Here is a 15,378-nt window from a genome sequence, read left to right as displayed (position 1 = left end):
AAAATCTCCTGGTTATAAATCATGGTCTCAGAAGTCTTTGTCTCTCAAGAACACACTGTGAAATGTTACTAATTTATTAGCTCTATAGGCTGGTTAATGAGCCCTTAATAATAGTGCAAACTGTCTCCTTTTTAGCTAAGTTGATTCTTATGTGAGATTCATAGGGTGGCTGGTGACTATTTCAAAAGGAGAAAGGCTATTTTACCATAGATTTCAGGTTGAGGAGTACTTTAAGGAGAGCTTTTGGCCACGGGAGATAAACATTTCTGAAAATTTTTCTAGTTGAGTTTTAATTGTATCATTTATAAGTTCTACCAATCCAGATAACTGGGGGGTGATATGTCTTAGGCTTCTGGGAATCCAATCCCGGTGTTAGCAAGTCCCTACAGTAATTACTGGTGTTAGGGACTGTCTAACACCTAATAAATCTGCTGCCCCTGCACCAGTGACTGCCTATGTCCTTCAAAGGTATCCTTATCTGCAGACAGAAATTTAGCAACTTCTCTCTTCTCAGAATCAACTTCCACTCCCCCATCTGAGCCATCTGCAGAAAGCCCCGTCAACTCCCCCTGGCCCTAGCTGCCCTAGAGTCAGGCAACTATCAGGAAATGGCAACTGTCCAACCGCTAACCTGCTGGCTATACAAGAGGGCAACTTAGCCCACCTCCTGTACTGCTTATGTATTCCAAGTCTCAGAATTCCTTAAAAATGCACTCTGCCCTGCCCCTAGCTGGTGGTGTCTGCCCCGACCCCAGCCTGCTGTGTCACATGCTCAATAAACCGTCTTGTTTAGCATTGGCTGCTGGCCTCTACCTCTGCTGACCCCTTGAAACCTAATAATAGGCACAATGAAAATACTGCAGAATAGGCTAAATATTACAAATGGGTTGCATTGGTCGTCTAGTAAAGGAGTCCGTCCATCACCAACTCAGAGGGAATTCCCCAATTTGGGAATTGATTTTTAAAAATTATTTACCGACCATTAAAGCTGTTGCTCTCCTGTAAAGGAATGACTCAACCCATACAAAATTGTAACTAATACATTTTTTTTTGTATTCTTGAGATGGTAGCATTTGGATAAATCCAATTACCATAACTGGATCTAAAGGAAGTGAGAACTGTCCTTGGGTCCCATGGAATGCTTTTTGTGGGCTATATTTTGGATAGATAGAACATTTACTGTATACTTTATGCACTACAGTAGATTTCCAGTAATATTGTTTACTCCATGAAATCAACTTCTGGGACTCAAATTTTAGCTCATATACATATTAAAGTACAGTATAGGTCATTAAGCTCCTATTGGTAAGATTGGTTTCTGACCAAACCTGTTTGCCTGGGATGAAGGTTCCCCCTTTGGTTGCCATATTCTCTTTTTCTCTGCAGTTGTCCATTGGAACTATAAAAGAGAATTTTTATTGATTTAATAGGAAGCAATGAGCAATCTCAGGTCTGGATAAGTTAGCTATTTAATGCTTCCTGTCTAGCTACAGCACTGGCTTAAATAACTTCCTTTGGCTTCTATGGTGGCAGCTTTAGAAAGCCCTGGATGTTTGATAACTTCCAATTGTTTCAAATTTCTTTAAGTATATTTTATCGATTATGTTGTTACAGTAGTTCCCAAATTTTTCCCCTTTTCTCCCCTCTGCCCAGTACCTCCCTTCCCTCCATCAATCCCACCCCGCTTAGTTCATGTCCATGGGTGATGCATATAAGTTCTTTGGCTTCACCCTTTCCTATATTATTCTTAACACATCCTTGTCTATTTTGTACCAACCGCTTATGTTTCGTAGTTCCTGCACCATTTCCCTATTTCTCTCCCTTCCCCCTCCCAGCTGATAACCCTCCAAATGATCCTCATACCTATTATTCTGTTCCTATTCTAGTTTGCTTAGCCGGATTTTGTTTTCATTTTTTAGATTCAGTTGTTGATAGTTGTGAGTTTGTTGTCATTTCAGTGTTCATAGTTTTGATCTTCTTTTTCTTAAGTAAGTCCCTTACACATTTCATATAATAATAGCTTGGTGATGATTAACTCCTTTAGCTTTACCTTGTCTGGGAAGTACTTTATCTGCCCTTCCATTCAATTGATAGCTTTGCTGGGTAGAGTAATCTTGGTCGTAGGTTGCTTTCCATCACATTGAATACTGCTTGCCAGTCCCTTCATGCCTGCAAAGCGTCCTCTAAGAAATCAACTAAGAGTCTTATAGGCAACCCCCTGTAGGCAACTCTCTGCCTGTCTCTTGCTTCCCCCAGGACTCTGTCTTTATCTTTCACCTTTGGTATCTCAGTCATGATGCATCCTGGTGTGGTCCCCTCTGGGTCCAGCTCGCCCGGGACCCTCCATGCTTCCTGGACCCGTATGTCCATCTCCTTCGCAAAATTTGGGAAGTATTCCTCATTTTATTTCAACTCTTGCTTTCTCATTCTGCACTGGTTGACTGTTTTTTTCTTCCTTATGTGCCAACTCATTGATTTGAACCGTGGTTACCTTCCCTTCACCATTGGTTTCGTGTGGATTTTCTTTCATTTCACTTAGTGTAGCCTTCACTTCTTCTCTTATCATTTGCCATACTCAAGCATATCTATCAATCCTGTGAGCATTTTTATCACCAGTGTTTTGAATTCCGTGTCTGTTAAGTTGTCTATCTCCTCATCTGTTAAGTTGGCTATCTCCTCATTGCTTAGTTCTCCCACTGGAACCTTGATCCATTTTCCCTTTTGGGCCACACTTCTCCATCTCCTTATTCTGACAGGCTCCTGTGTTTTTTTGCCTCCATGTCCCAGGTAGAGCTGTTGTTCCTGTTACATTGTAAGGGGCTGAGCCTTAGGGATTAGTCAGTACAGGGCGACCTGTTTCACCACGTTGTGGCGCTGCATGTGGGGGAGGGGTTCGAGAGGGAACAATGCTGCCTGCCCAGCACTCGCCCCTTTTCCAGGCACCTCTCCCAGTCCTGCACCAGACTGTCGCCCCTCTAGCTGCTTCTCGGGCCGTAGTTCCCAGAGTGGTTGGGTCTGCAGATGTTCTAGGATCATGGGGGCCCTTTAAACAAGCAGACTCTGCTGAGACCGGCAGTTTCTGCCTCCACTCCATCCCCCACTGGTCTGCACAGTCAGACGCAATGAGGCTTGATTTTCCCTGGTGCTCGAATCCTGGGTTGTGAGGTCCAGTGAGGATCTGGGAATGCTCCCCAGCTGTCCCACCTGACTTTTTTAAACATGTGACAGTGCTTTCTGCTGGCCTGCCGCTGCTGCCACTGCTGCCGCTAGCACACCATGTCCTCTCTGCCCCGGCTCCGCCCCTCCAATTGTTTCAATTTTTGTATGACATTTAATAATTTTGCAATCTACTTCCCATTTTTTTATGGACTGCCCTGAGAAAATTGAGAAGCCTCACTAGTTTAACAATATTCTAAAGTTGTGAGGTACACCAAAGACATAGCTATTAACAGTGTAAATATTGGTTATTTAATCTCTGGCCAATTGAAAAGTGGGAGCTAGAAAAATTAATTAGGCTTGCTGGACATATCTTATCCAGGTAAATAAGAACTCCGTTATGCCCACTATAGAAGTTATTGCATATCTAGCTCAGTAACATTTCTGTTTATTTTCAAAACTCAGTTAGTAAATCAAATTAAATCAGTGTTATCAAGGACTTCCCTACAAACCATTCTTAGGAACAAGATGATGGTCAAGTCAATTTGATTTTAATAAGACATATAGAGGCTGTACCACTAATAAAAATTTTGGATACACTGGCTCAGGTGCGCAGCCAGGTCACCGGCCACGCGTCCGGGTGCTCCTTGGACACACCCAAACAGACATAAGATCAGTGCCCCAACAGGTGCAGGGAGGGCCCACTGGGCACGCAGAAGACCATGGACAGAAACCCCTGTCCAGCCCCAGTGGGCGCCAGGCCGGAGCACAGCCCACTTGCGCTAGCTCTGCTTGTACCCAAGCAGATGGGTGCGGGAACCACGGGTGCTGGCGACTCACAGACGCTCACTTCCACCATGCACAAGTGCCCATGGCCCTGCCCTAAGGGGCAAGATACCAACTCCCGGGGCACGGCTCGGCAGGCCTGAGGCTAGAGCACAGGCCACCTTTAGCGTGCATGTGCGCACGTGCACAAGAACACCAGCCGGCTCCAAACAGGCGCCAAACAAATGCATGGGCCACCGCGGATGCGCAGGAGAGTAACCCGGGCACGTGACCAAGACCACATGCAGACGCACATCGCTGCTACTAGAATCAGGAAACTCTGGCCCGCCTCATTAGACCACCTGTGGATCCAGATAAAGAAGATGACACACAAAGGCTGAATTGAGTAAAAACTTCCCTTCTGTATTTTTTTAAAATTTATATTTCCATTTTAGTTTTTTTATTTGTTTATTTTATTTTAATTTCTTATTCTTAATTTTAATTTTTACTTTTATTTAATAAATTTTAAAGAAAACTATCTCTTTGTTTCATACCATCTCTCCTTCTCATCCTTCCTCTTTAATTTTTGTTTGTCTATTTTGTTTAGCCTCCCTTTCACACCAAATAAATAGAATATAACTACTATATAAATCTAATACTATACAATTCCACTTTCTTACTATATTCTGCATTCTTCCCTCTTTTTCTTTTATTATTATTAACATACAATGTAAATATTACCTACTGTGTTGCATAGTCTCAATACTACTTTATACTATTACTAATCTATCATCCCCTCCCTAAAAAATCATATTTTTCATCTATAAAAACAACTAATCTATTCTTCTTATAGTATAAAAGCCCTAACCTCTCTACATTCATATTAATACTGGTTCATTTGCTGACAATAGTGGGATAGAGGGTGGGGAATATTTTTGAGGGTGTGGGTTTCCTGCCTGGGCTGTGTGTTTATGTTTTTAACAGCATCTCCACAAAATAACTCAAGACAAAGTGGATAGAGTGACTCTCAATCAACTAGCCGGAGGGAATATCCCAACAGAGGGCATCTGAAATATAACCAGACAGCATAAACAAATGACATAAAGGGTACCCCAAGAACATCAGGCTCAAGAGAAAGAGACTGCACCACTGAAACCCCCAGATCTCCTAAAAAGAATCTCATATCACAAAGGTGGGAAGTCAAAGCAGACAAATCCAAAACACAAAAACAAACAAGAAGAATCCAACATGGTAAGACACAGAAACAACATCTCGATGAAAAAAAAAGAGGAATCCCCAGAAAGAGAGTAAATGGAATAGACATAGCCCAAATGTCAGACATGGAATTCAAAACAATGGTGGTGAAGAAGCTCAATATACTCAACAACCTCAAAAACAACTACGACAACCTCCAAGGAAGTTACCAACAACTCCAAGAAAATTACAGGGAACTTATGGAGAACTACACCAGCATAAAAAGGGACATAGAAACTACTAACAAGAACCAGGAAGAAATGAATAATACAATCTCTGAACTGAAAAACACAGTGGAATCAATCAAAAGCAGGCTAAACAAAGCAGAGGATCGGATCAGTGAGTTAGAGGACAATGTAGAAAAAAATTCCCAGACAATACAACGAAATGAAAAAAAAATCAAAAGGTACAAAGAAGACGTAAGGGAATTACAGGATAGCATGAGGAAAAATAATATCCGAATCATCGGAATAAAAGAGGGAGAAGAACAAGAACGAGGAATAGAAAAGCTGATAGGAGAAGTAATGACAGAAAGTTTTCTCAACCTGATGAGAGAAAAAGTTATGAAAGTTCAAGAAGCACAGAGAGTCTCAATGGAGAGGAACCCCAAAAAACCCACTCCAAGGCACATCATAATTAAAATGGCAACATTCAAAGACAAAGAGCATCCTAAAAGCAGAAACAGAAAAACAGCAAATAGCATACAAGGGAGCTCAGATAAGGCTATCGACCGATTTCTCAACAAAAACACTACAAGCCACAAGGGAATCTTCAAAAATATTTCAAGCAATGAAAAACAAAGGCCTACAACCAAGAATACTCTAACCAGCAAGGCTCTTATTCAAAATGAAAGGTGAAATAAGGAGTTTCCCAGACAAAGGAAGACTAAAAGAATACATCTCCACCAAACCAGCCTTGCAAGAAATGCTAAAAGGAATGTTTTAAGAAGAAAAAAAAAAAAGAAAAAAAGAAGAGAGAAACACAGGAACAAAGGGAAATGAATAAATACATGTCAATAATAACCTTCAATGTAAATGGATTAAATGCTCCAATTAAAAGGCATAGGATAACGAAATGGATAAGAAAACAGGACCCACATATTTGCTGTCTACAAGAAACACACCTCAAAAGAAAAGATTTACACAGACTGAAAATAAAGAAATACAAAAAAATATTCCAAGCAAATGGACATGAAAAAAACATGGGGTAGCAGTACTCACATCAGACAAAACAGATTTCAAAGCATGGGCAATAAAAAGAGATAAAGAAAAAAAAAGAGATAAAGAAGGACATTTCATAATACTTAAGGGAAGAATCCATTAAGAAAATATAACACTGATAAACATATATACACACAACATAGGAGCACCTAAATACATTAAAAAAATACTAGAAGACCACAAGAAGGATATTAACAGCAACACACCCATAGTAGGGGATTTTAACACTCCATTATCAACAACAGACAGATCTTTGAAGCAAAGGAACACCAAGGATATAGAGGCATTGAACAACACACTAAACCACATGGACTTAACTGATATACATAGAACTTTTCACCCCAAAGAAGCAAAATATACATTGTTTTCAAATACACATGGGACATTTTCAAAGACAGACCACATGATAGGACACAAAACAAGCCTCAACAAATTCAAGAAAATTGAAATCATATCAAGCATTTTTTCAGACCACAATGCCTTGAAATTAAAAATCAACCTCAGAGAAAAAAATCAAAGTCATCCAAACTCATGGAGAATGAATAACATGCTATTAAATAATGAATGGGTTAACAATGACATTGAAGAAGAAATCAAGAAATTTCTGGAAACCAGTGATAATGAACACACAACAGCCCCAAACCTATGGGACACAGCAAAAGCAGTTCAAAGAGGGAAGTTCATAGCAATTCAGGCATATCTGAAAAAAAGTGAAGAATCTCAGATAAAAAAATCTAACCTTAAAGCTACAAGAACTAGAACAACAACAACAAACAAAGCCTAGGGCAAGAAGAAGGAAGGAAATCATCAAGATCAGAGCAGAATTAAACAACATAGAGACCAAACAAACAATTCAAAAGATCAATAAAACCAGGAGCTGGTTCTTCGAAAAAATAAACAAAATCGACAAGCTTTTAACCAGGCTCATCAAGTAAAAGAGAGAGAAGACCCAAATAAACAAAATTAGAAACAACAAAGGAGAAATCACGACTGATATCACAGAAATACAAATGATTGTAAGAAATTACTACAAACAACTGTATGGCAAGAAATTTGACAACCTAGAAGAAATGGACAAATTTCTAGAAACATATACCTTTCCAAAACTGAATAAAGAAGAAGTAGAAAGGCTCAACAGACCAATAACAAAGAAGGAAATTGAAACAGCAATCAAAAATCTCCCAGCACACAAAAACCCTGGACCGGATGGCTTCACTGGCAAATTTTACAAAACATTTAAGGAAGAACTAACTCCTACCCTCCTCACACTATTCCAAAAAATCCAAGAAGAGGGAAAAATCCCTAACTCTTTCTATGAAGCCAGTATTACCCTAATTCCAAAACCAAGTCAAGACACAACAAAGAAAGAAAACCACAGGCTAATATCACTGATTAACATAGATGCTAAAATCTTCAACAAAATATTGGCAAACAGGATCCAGCAATACATCAAAAAGATCATACACCACGATCAAGTGGAATTCATCCCAGGGATGCAAGGATGGTTTAGTAGTCACAAAGCGATAAATATAATACATCACCTGAACAAAATGAAAGACAAAAATCACATGATTATATCAATAGATGCAGAAAAAGCATTTGATAAGGTACAACACCGATTTATGATGAAAACACTCAGCAAAATGGGAATAGAGGGAACATACCTTAACATAATTAAGGCTATATATGAGAAACCTGAAGCCAACATCATACTCAATGGACAAAAACTGAAAGAATTGCCCCTGAAATCAGGAACAAGACAAGGCTGTCCACTCTCTCCACTCCTATTCAACATAGTGTTGGAAGTCCTAGCCACAGCAACCAGACAAGAAAAAGAAATAAAAGGCATCCAAACTGGGAAAGAAGAAGTAAAACTATCATTATATGCAGATGACATGATAGTATACATAGAAAACCCTATAAACTCCACTAAAAGACTACTTGGTATAATAAGTGAATTTGGCAAAATAGCAGTGTATAAAATAAATATACAGAAATCTAAGGCACTTCTGTACACCAACAATAAAATATCATAGACAGAAACAAAAAAAGTAAGTACCATTTACTATAGCAACAAAAAAATAAAGTACCTAGGAGTAAACTTAATGAAAGAGATAAAAGTCCTGTACTCTGAAAATTACATAACATTGAAGAAAGAAATCGAGGAAGATACAAATAAATGGAAGCATATATCATGCTCATGGATGGGAAGAATCAACATCATCAAAATGGCCTTACTACCCAAAGCAATTTACAGATTCAGTGAAATCCCTATTAAAATACCAACGACATATTTCACAGACCTAGAACAAATACTCCAAAAATTAATATGGAACCAAAAAAGACCCCGAATAGCAAAAGCAATCTTGAGACAGAAGAACACAGCAGGAGGAATCACAAAACCAGACATCAAACAATACTACAAAGCCACTGTGATCAAAACAGTCTGGTGCTGGCATAAGAACAGACATATAGATCAATGGAACAAAATAGAGAGTCCAGAAATAAATCTAGGACTATACGATCAACTAATATTTGATAAAGGAGAAAGGAACATAAAATGGAGTTAGAAGAGTGTCTTCAACAAATGGTGCTGGGAGAACTGGACAGGGACATGCAAAAAAATGAAACTAGACCACCAACTTACACCACACACGAGAATAAACTCAAGATGGATCAAAGACTTAAGTGTAAGTCGGGACACCATAAAAGTCCTAGAGGAAAACATAGGTAGGAAAATTTCAGATATCCCACGTAACAATATTTTCACAGATACACCTCCTAAGGCAAGAGAAATAAGGGAAAAGGTAAACAAATGGGACTATATCAAACTAAAAAGGTTCTGCTCAGAAAAAGAAAACATCAGCAAGTTGAAAAGGAAACCAACCATATGGGAAAACATATTTGCCAGTGATATCTCAGACGGGACTGATCTCCAAAATATATAAAGAGCGTATGCATCTCAACATCGAGAAAGCAGACAACTCAATTAAAAAATGGGCAAAGGACCTGAACAAACACTTCTCCAAAGAAGACATACAGAAGGTCCATAGACTCATGAAAAAATGCTCAACATCACTAGCCATCAGAGGGATGCAAATAAAAACCACAATTAGATACCACTTTACACCAGTCAGAATGGCCATCATCAACAAATCAATAAACAACAAGTGCTGGCGAGGATGTGGAGAAACGGGAACCCTACTGCACTGTTGGTGGGAATGCAGACTGGTGCAGCCACTATGGAAAACAGTATGGAATGTCCTCAAAAAACTCAAAATGGAACTGCCTTTTGAACCAGCGATTCCACTGCTAGGATTATACCTGGAAAATCCTATAACCCTAATTCAAAAGAACTTATGCACCCCTATGTTCATAGCAGCACTGCTTACAATAGCTAAGTGCTGGAAACTGCCTAAGTTCCCACCTGTAGATGAGTGGATCAAAACACAGTGGTACATTTACACAATGGAATACTATGTAGCAGAGAGAAAGAAGGCACTTTTGCCATTTGTGACAACATGGATGGAATTAGAGAGAATTATGCTTAGTGAAATAAGTCAGGCAAAGAAGGAATAATACCTTATGATATCACGTAATACAGGAAACTAAAGAACAACATAAACAAACGAACTAAATAGGACAAGGAGCAGTATAACAGCCAATGGGGGGAGGGGGAGGGAAAGGAGGGGGATAAGTAAGGAAAGGGTTTAGTCAAGGAACGTGTATAAATGACTCATGGACATGGGCAACGGGGAGGGATATGATTGTGGGAAAAGGGGTGGGCTGGGTGGGGGGGAGCAATGGAGAAAAAATGCGACAACTGTAATTCAAAAACCAAAAAATAAAATTAAAAAAAATTTCATAATTTCAAAGAACATCACATATAATAAAAAATAAAATATAAAAAAAAACTATTTGTAATCCAACTGTTACAATATTCAGTCGAACCTGGGAATCTGCTAAGCTGCTTTCTTATTTTTGTAAGAGGAAAGAATTGGCTTCCTCTGAGTCTTTCAGTTAACTAGTAACCCATCATTACATATCAGATAACCAAAGTACTTTACCTGGGGTAAACAGAATCAGAGCTTGTCCTTTAATAGTCTATTGTGTTTTGGGGCAATCTAGTAACTTCCTAGAGTATAAACTAAATTACCCACATATTGGATTAGAGTGGAACCTCTAGGAAACTCAACATCATCTAAATCAGCTTTTAACTTTTAAGACGTTAGGTGGGACTCTCCCATATACAAGTATACCTGGGGCGTTACTGTCCAACTGAAATTGTAATCTTCCCAGGTGAAAGTAAAAAGGTATAGAAATAGAATATAGTTATTATTATTTTGGCAAAGTTTCCCATGTAACTTCAAGCACCTCAAATAGGCCTTATTAGTTTAAAAACTTCTATGGAGAGAGAGAATAAACACTTGAGGTATTCAAGGGCCCATTGGAAGAACTCAATGTCTCTTAAAATTTAACCTGCGGGAAGGTTTGTCAAACAAACTTAACCAAAAGACCATAACATAAACCTTTCTGTAAATCTGGGTAAAAAAATACACATATTTTATGGTAATAACCTTAAAACACATCGAACAAATTTAAACCAGTTTTATTATTAAATAATTTGAAACAAAACCCCTAGGCTGTTCAGTTATGATGGGCTTGATTGCCCACCACCAAAAAGCATGGCTCCCAACACCAAAATTTGGTGAAAAAGAAAGGATTTGTTTATTTAAAGGTCATACAGATTTAGATTAATGGCTGAATTCTGCCGTTAAGTCCCACTACCTTTAAAACACCCACAAGCACAGAATTTTGCCTCCCTTCTTGCCAAATTAGACCAGTTTCAGAACAGAAAAGTCAGAGGTACCATCTCTCTTTAGGAAAATAGAAGTTCATGGCTCTGTATTTCCCAGACACAGTTCAGCTCTCTGGGCAGCTCCCATTCATCTGTGCGTGACTGGGGATGTTCTGCCTGTGTCACAATGTTCTCCAGCTCTTAATCCAGAACTGCGTGGCATCTTCTAGCAGGCTTGTGGGTCCCCTACATCTTTTCAAATTGAATGGCTCAACTCCCTAAATGGCTTCTTTCTTATTTTTAAAACCCTGACCATGGCCTGTGATGTAGTCAGTGTGGTGACGGGTCCTGGCCACTTGCAGATTCTTGTGCAGCGCTTGTAAGCTTTTGCATCACCATTCTATGATCAAACCCTTCCTACCTCCTTGGTGCAGTAGAGCAGGCCATAGCCATTTGCATAACGAAAAAACTAGGTATGTCAGAAAAATGACTGTCCACTGAGTCCCATCCCCAAAAGTCTGAGGCTTCTGTCAGCTCTCTTACAAGACCACAAGATCCTGCTTAATTTACATAAGTATTTAATTTCTTTAGGCCAATAAAATATTTCACCCTAGTAATGCCATCCAGAGGCAGAAAAAAAACTTTCATTACTTACAGACATATCACATCAAACCATACACACCAAGAGCATACACATAATTTGAATTACAAATTTCTGTAGAGAAGGCAAGAGCAACTTTTGCCGCTTAAGGTTATAAATTTCAAACTTTCACAAACTTCTACAACTTTCACAACCTCTCACAAAATTTATAACTTTCATATTTTCACAAACATTCTTATCCATTCAGAAATAACCATCTTGAGAACTCACTTTCTTCTTTTTCCTTCAAAAGTATTTCCATATCATGTTTTCTATTCATTACAACTTAATTTGAAATTTTTAACTTTTAGAAACCTCAGTTCCCGATGATAACCAAAAATAAGCAGCCAGTATTCTCTAGACTGACTTTTTTTTCTTATGTGCACCTTTAATAAATGGAGGTGTTGAATCTTGCTCTACATGGCCATGTTTCCAAATGGGTGCAGACAGGGCAGGACCAGAGTACTTTGTGGGTTTTCCATCAGATTGCCTGCCCTGGTTCCATGTGTTAGAGGAAGGTTGGGCTGTGAGATTCGTGCAAGAGAACACTCTGAACATGTGAATGTGCAGGGGAAGGTAAGTGGGGTGTCTCCTCCTGATCCTTGGGAGAAGGGTGGGTGTGGTCCGGAGCACCCAGAATCAGACTCAGGTAGCCCCATCTTGAGGCCAAGGATGTGCAGGTAGGGGTAACCTCCCAGTCCAGGGCAGCAGGGCACCTTCAAGATATTAGCAGGTGGGCCACGGGGCCCTGGACAGTGAAGCCTGTGTTCACTGCCCTAACTGGAGTCAAGCTGGCATTTTCAGGTTTCAGAGGTCTCTCAGGCTTAAGCAGGTACCCCTTCTTCAAATGAAAGAAAACACCTCCCGGGATGCTGGGTTACCCATGTCAAGGACTTGCCTTGTTGGGTCCAGGTGCTTTCCTAAGCTCCCAGGGAACCCTGGAAAGGAGCAGTTCACAGAGGCACCACAAAATGGCTGATGGTAGGGGGGATTTCATCTGAGGAACTTGGTGGAGACATATATAATGGGCCTGGACTGCCAGGATGGAGGTGGCCAGATGAGGGCTTGAGGCAGGTAACTGAACAGCTTGTCCTACCTTGGGAGCACCCCTGTCTGATCGATCCCACAGCTTACAGGTCAGTACTGCATCCTGACCATGAACCAGATGGACAAATGCTGCCCTGGGGGAGAGCCCATACCTTATATCTGAATGCTGGGGGCCACTGGAGTCCCCATCTCAGATCTGGGCCCTGCTGGGCAACTGCTCCTCTCATGACCATGGCCAGCATGGGCAAAGGAGGGACAGAACCCCCACCCTCTTCTGGAACTTCTGGGGGTTCCACAGAGTTTCACACAAAGACAAGCGTAGTCTAATGGGTGATCAGGGAAGCAGGATCACCAAAGGAAGAGAGGAGGGAAATGGGTTCTGAGGTCCCATACCAAGTCCAGGATGACAGCAATCAGGCCCAGAAGAGAAGCCTGGGGGTGAATGGCATCTACAAAACCTATCCTGACCCTTGGTAAGGGGCCTGTGAATGGATGAGGCAGGCACAGCCCCTCACTCTACACTCTCTTCTACAACCACACACAGGACAGGCTCTGACCCCTGAGGTCTCTGGGTACCACGGCAGGGTTTGTCCATGAAACAGAGAGCCCAGAATATACTTTTGGGACCCAGGGGTCCTATGCCTGAGATGTGCCAGGCCAGGACCAAATGTTTCAGGAGGTCGTGGGGTGCACTGTCTGGAGGCTGTGGCCTCAGGAGAACCCAAGGGCCAGGTCAGCCTGAGGAGGTGGACATGGCCCCTGACAGTGCCACCTGCTTCACCTGGATGACATCCTGCTCCAGCTCCTGGCTGGTTTGCCAAAGGTCATCAAACCTCTGTCTTAGCTTATCACTTGCCTGCCGCTGGTTGGTGACCAAAAAGGCCTGACTCTGCTGATAGAACTGCTCCTGCTGGGCCTCAGGTTTCTCAGGCCTCCAAGAGGGGTCTGAGGAGTCTTCCAGGGCCAGGGCGGTGAAGACCAGGTCCTTGGCGGGAGCCCCATTACATTCTCCAGGATCTGCTCCATCGTCAGGGGCACTGGGTGAGTGGGCAGCACCACATGCTTCTTGGCCTTAGAGCCCATCATCCCTTGCCCCTTCAGTGTCCAGGACTGGGGGTGATGCACCTCTGCCTCAGTTTCCCTGCTGAAGCCACCTCGCATCACCTGGGCGCATGCCCAGAGCTCCTGGCACCAGAGAGAAGTCTAGGTTGACTCTTATGAACACATTTCACAACCTGTAGAAACATAGTTTCTTCTATTGGCAAATACACTCATTTTCAAGAATCACACCTCTAACAAAGACATTTATTAGCAAGCCACTCATTAACAGCTAAAAATTCATTCCACAGCCTCTGCAACAAAAGCCAAAAGCAGGCGAACTCAAGACTTGTCTGCCAAGCAACATTTTGGCATTTTTAAATATCTAGATATACAAAAACTTCAATCAAAATTCACTAATTTAGGTGAAATAAATTAAATCGATGTGCTCAGGCATGGCTAAGGATTTTTTTCAATACTTTTGATAAGATTTACCTTCTAAGATTTGCATATTAAGGCAAACTTTGGTTTTGGAGTTGTGGGGGAGAGGTGAGGGGATGGCATTTATTAGCTTCAGAAGACTTCTTTAGTTCAGAGATAGTCTCTAAACTTTCTTATTAACCTTTAAAAAAGTTATCTGTACTCCTCCTAGAAGCTTTTAATTTCTAAATCAATAAGCTTCTTATTCATTCAGTTTAGTTTTAGAGCAAGTATTTTCCAGTTTTGCATGCAAAAATATTAATATAGGTGCCAAAAGAAAACTGTAGTTTGGCCATTTTAAGTTGATAACATTTCTCATTAAATCTTCCCATTTCTGTAATGCACTTGCAAGTCAAGGCTTTCTACCAGGAGTATTAATGAGGGCTGGGGAATGGGAGTTTCTGGCTTTGGAGGCACGACTTCCCATGTTAATTTTAGTTTTATTTTGAGATCTGTACAGTCTGCAGTTCACATTCACAGAAAGCAATACCAACTGAAAAGCATAATTAAAAAACTATCCACTCATTTTTTCCTCCAATCCTGTCTTAGCTTGGGTTCTGTCAACCCTTAACCTTACTTCCACTTTGAGGATTTAAAAAGACGGCCCAAATAAAGTCAGGGCCTCATACCTTAAAACAGGGAGGTCTGGAATTCCAGTTGAAACTCACCCAGGTTCACCCTTTGCAAAACGTGGAGCTGGTGAGACATAATGGGCCCCTGCTGGAACTTCACATGAGTCTGGGTCTGCAAGGTAGTCCTGGGTGGGCTTCTTTGGAATTGTGCTGACTATGTCAAGTTATTGTCAACATAAGAAACACCTGAACCTGTAGAGAACTTTTTGGAGAGTTTATTTGAGCCAAAGTGATGACAAGTGCCAAGAAGCAATATCTCAATGGATTCAGAAATGCTCCCACATTTTAATTCATGTGAATCAGAAACCTCTTTGCACTGAAAACAAAGGTATTAAGGTTTCTAAATTT

At 40.8% G+C, this 15,378-nt stretch overlaps 1 pseudogene; it reads right to left on the bottom strand.

Moving 5' to 3' along the window:
- Positions 1-13,613: 13,613 nt before the first annotated feature.
- Positions 13,614-13,966, bottom strand: LOC149991316 (UPF0449 protein C19orf25 homolog pseudogene; annotated as a pseudogene).
- Positions 13,967-15,378: the final 1,412 nt, after the last annotated feature.

This window comes from Furipterus horrens, unplaced genomic scaffold (assembly GCF_987537825.1).
Source record: "Furipterus horrens unplaced genomic scaffold, mFurHor1.1.pri manual_scaffold_17, whole genome shotgun sequence".
Classification (NCBI taxonomy): Eukaryota; Metazoa; Chordata; class Mammalia; order Chiroptera; family Furipteridae; genus Furipterus; species Furipterus horrens.
This window is presented reverse-complemented; position numbering and strand designations above follow the sequence as displayed.